Consider the following 4,886-nt stretch of genomic DNA (forward strand, 5'->3'; position numbering starts at 1 on the left):
CTCCGGTTCTCGCGACCTGAATCCGACGGTGAAGGTCGCTCGGGTTCCACCCTATAAAGGTTTCTCTTCTCTCCTTCGCCTCACTTCTGCTGTCGCGTGCTTACCGCTGCTTCTCGCGTTCCAGATTTTCGACGATCTTGCTCCTGTTTTCGTCGATCCCCGGTGCGCTTCCCTCGATCCTCCTCTTCGTTTAAGGTTCTCCTTCTTTCTCTCTTTGGTTCTTGTGTATTCTTTGCATTTCTTTTCCGAGTTTCGATCCTCGGGGCCTCTTTTCGTTTGCTGTCTTCTTTCTCCTATCCTCTACCTTTCTTTGCCTTTTTTTTGATTTTGTCCGCTCGGCCAATGGCTAGCTCCTCCCAACCTCTAGACCAATCCCTCGGCACTCCGCGACCAGTTCACAGCCGGTCTGCGATTTCCCATTCATCCCTTCATCGTTGAAGTCTGTAATTTTTTCGGCATTCCGCTCGGAAGCCTAGTCCCCAATACTTTCCGCCTTTTATGCGGCGTCGTTGTCTTGTTCAAAATCCACCACATCCCCCTCCGACCGGAGGTTTTCTATTATTTTTATTACCCTAAACAGTCCGAGCTGGGCACATATATGTTTCAGGCTCGCCCCGGTTTAGTTTTCTTCAATAAACTTCCTTCTTCCAATAAGCATTGGAAAGAATTCTACTTCTACCTTCGTATGCCCGAGCGGGCCCCCTACCTAACGAAGTGGCAGATCGGACCACCAACCTCACCAGAGCTCAAAAGGTTCAAAACCCGACCGGACTATCTTCATGCCGCCAACATGCTGGCCGGTCTGAGGTTTGATATCAACAAATTCCTTCCTGAAGGGGCGATGTATATATTCGGTCTGAGTTGGATCAGGACCCCCTTCCGAGCGGCTTCGGTAAGAATTTTACTTTGTGAATTCGTTTTAATTGCTAACTGATTTTCTCTGTTTTCCTTTGCAGCAAACATTGTCATGGAGTCGGTGATGACTGGCATTTTGAAAAGGAAGGCGGTGACGCTCGAAGCCGCGGCGGCCAAAGAAATGGAGACGCTCGGCATCCAGCCGGTCGGCTCTAATGAGGGGGAGAGCGAGACAAATGCTGGGGAGTCGGCCGCTCAGGCTTCTCTCCCAGAGCCAGTGGCTGGCGCAACTGCTAGTCGAGAGCCTTCCGTCCGGGTCAACTCCTCAGGCCTTCCTTCTCTCCTAGAGCCAGTGGCTGGCTCAAATGCTGGGGAGTCGGCCGCTCAGGCTTCTCCCCTCCTCACTGCCGGATCAACGATCATTTACGTGGTTCGGAGATAAGGCTCCTACTCCACGGTTGTCCGTAAGGTGGACGATCCCTATCCGTCGGTGAATTACTCCCCGGAAGACCTCCGACTAGCTCACGTAGCTCCTTGTGGGTGGAGAAACCTCACCACAACTCTTACCAAGGACTCTTGAGAAGCTAGGGCACTGGTAGACTACTAATAGGGGTTAACCACCTCTATTTCGTCAACCTCAACCAAGCTTCCAAGACTTGGTTATATAGGCCACGAGATGGAAAACCCCGCCTACCAGTCGACTGCCCTCTGTGGAAATTCGACCGTTACATCCCAACGGCTCGATTTCACACTAATCGAGCGAACAGAGACATTCTGTTCGCTGCCAGTCGATTGCTAAAACATGCATTCGACTGCTACAGTAAAACCCTAAAATTAGGATTTTACTCCGAGTACAATCTCTCGTGCACTCGTACCCTCACCCTTATGACTCATTTGACGCTTCATTTGCAGCTTTGACCTCTTGCCTTCAATCCTACTTCCTTTGGCTCTCGTCCCTCGGATGCATTCAAGCCCGCGGCTCGTCTCCAATGTCATCCTTCACGTATGCCTCGAAGTCGCTTCCCTCTTCCCTTGTCCTCGCTGCCTTGTCCACAGTCCCTCGGATGCTCCATCCTTCACCGGAACCGAAACCATCAACCTGAGTCACATGTGTATCCTGCAAACCTGCACAACTCAAATACACATATCAAATACAAGGGTGAACCTAACTTAAACCCTTTGCCCAAACACCAAAATACATGGTCCCGCGGACCATTGGGATTGCTCCAACAATCTCCCCTTTTTTTGGTGTTTGGCAATACGTTTAAGTTAGGGAAAACATATAGCAAATAAACATGCTAAAACAAATGGACTTACGTTGCCAAGGCTACACACTTGGACTTACACCGCCGAATGAACTTACGTTGCCAAGGCTACACACTTGGACTTACACTGCCGAATGGACTTACGATGCCAAGGCTACACACTTGGACTTACACTGCCGAATGAAAAAAAACAATGCAACATGCATTTGAACCTATCCCAAGGATCTCCCTACACCTATGCTCCCCAATGAGCTAGGATTTTCACAACAGGCTTTTTAAGAACCTATCCCAAGGCTCCCCTACACCTACGTTCCCCAATGAGCTAGGATTTTTACAACGGGTTTTTTAAGAACCTATCCCAAGGCTCCCCCTACGCAAAGGCACTTTCAGGTTTTCCCAACTAAACCTTACTTCTCCCCCTTTGCCTAACATCCAAAAAGTCCTCCAACAATATCCCAATTGTTGAAAACTTGTCATTCCAATTGACCCTAAACTCGTGCGTTTATCCCCCATGGATTTCATACACTTGTATGAGTTGACTTGGTCAAAATTCAGTGCTGAAAACAATTTCAGACTGATATCAGTCGACTGTAAGAAGTACCAGTCGACTGGTCACCACTAGCTGAGCGAACAGAATGCTTTTATTCGCTGCCAGTCGACTGCAACTTCTAGCAGTCGACTGCTAAAACTAGCAGTCGACTGGCACAGTTTTTCAGCCTTTTTCAACATTTCTGACCCAATTTCAGAAATGTACCAATAATTCCACAGACATCCAAAAATTTTCAAATTTTGTGGAGAGGTCTATTTTACCTATGTATACTTGAGAAAAATACATTAAAAAATGTATCTATCACCAATTTCAAGATTGACACAAAACTCAAAACTAGCTAAATGGTTCAATTTAACCTTAACCTAAATTCCTAGTTTTGGCTTCCTCTTGATGTATTTGCCCATACTAACCCACAATGCATCTCTAGCATTGGTTTATATGGCATCTATATATTCAAAATCAATTATCATGCTATATGACCCCAATGTCATATTTCTAAGCATGAAACAAAACTAAATTGTGCCAAAACCCTAGGTTTGAGACTCAAGTCCGTCTCCAAACCACTTGGCACATCCCATGACCCCTCTAGACTCCCAAGTACAACCCACCTGAGATCCATTGGCCATGGGTCCCAATTTGACTCTTAGAACTCCCCCCAGAGCCCTTAACCTTAGTCACCTCCCTAGGTGACTCATCCACAATGACTAGGTCACATTGGTTCACCTCCGGTGACACTTGACCTACAAACCTAACTTTCTTAACCTTGACACTTTGTCCTTGGTTAATTTATCCTTACCTTTAAATGGCTTTCCCTTGCCATTTATTGGTTTCTCCTTGCCATAGTCATATGCCACCCTAGCATAAGACTTTCCCTTAGCATTGGAGCCACTAGATCGGTATCCCAAACCCGATCTATCATTGTTGGGTCTTTGGCTACCCAACACCATACCTGAACCCTTAGATCCAACATTGAATCTTTCTAGGGTTTTCTCCAATTTATCAAGCTTTGCCTTCAAAGCTTGATTTTCCCTCTCTAAGTTCCTAAACCTAGAGTCAACATGTCCACCATGGACATTCCTAGACCTACCCTTTCTAAACACGTGTCTCCCCTTCTTGGGATTAATGCCTTGAGTCTCCTTAGATCTACTATTTCTTTGTTTATCATGCATTGATTTCCTAAGGTTTTGATCTACATTAACCCTATTCTTATCATGATATCTAAATCCTAAATTTTGCATGGGTAAATAATAACAATTATTCCTAGCATGCATGAAGGAATTTAAATTTGATTTCAAATTTAAATTTGGGTTTACCTTACCCTTTACCTTTGGAGCTCCCCCTTGACATGAGCCTCCATTCTTCCTCCACTTCTTCTCCTCCTTCTTCAAATGTGCCAACTTTTTGATCTCTTTCTTCTTTGGGCATTTGGTGTGGTAATGACCCCGCTCACCACACGTGAAGCACACTATGTGCTTTTTCTCCTTCTTCTTCCTGTTGGTGCGGGTAGCACTAACGGTCTAACCTAGGTTTTGATGAATGACAAATCGGTTAAGTTAGTTTTGTTGTTGTCTGACACTTTGATCGAGTGTGCAGGAGAAGTCCAGACAGATCGACGGGCTGACCGGATGTCTGGCACGAAGTCCAGCTAGGTCGACGAGAAGTCCAAGTGGGTCGACGGGCTGACCGGACGCTTGGCAAGAAGTCCAGCTAGGTCGACGGGCTGACTGGATAGCTGGCGAAAGGTCCAGACGGGTCGAAGGGCTGACCGGACGTCTGGCAGGTAAGTGAGGTAAGTCACTGGAGGGGAGTGACTGCGAGGACGCGTTCCCGGGAAGGGAACATTAGGCGTCGATCCGGCTTAGATCCATTTCGGAAATCTAAGTCGAGATCGTGACTAGATTCCGGTCTGTTAATTCATACTTTATAAATTGTGCTAACAATCTGTGTTGCAGGGTATATTTTGCCTCGGACTAACCTTTTTTTGCAGGAGAAGGAATCTCTGGAAAAAGGTGGTCCGGGCGCCCGGAGGCAACTTTTATCCTCTGCGTCGCCTCATTACGTGGAGCATCCTGACTGGACTTGCCACGTCGCACCAGGGCGCCCGGAAGGGATCCAGGCGCCTGGAGCAGCATATAAAAGAAGCCCCAGGGGTGGAGCTTCAAATATAACTGAGAACTCTTCGACTGCTTACCCTGCTGCTCTACGCTCCTACGACG

Source organism: Zingiber officinale, chromosome 1A (assembly GCF_018446385.1).
Source record: "Zingiber officinale cultivar Zhangliang chromosome 1A, Zo_v1.1, whole genome shotgun sequence".
Classification (NCBI taxonomy): domain Eukaryota; kingdom Viridiplantae; phylum Streptophyta; class Magnoliopsida; order Zingiberales; family Zingiberaceae; genus Zingiber; species Zingiber officinale.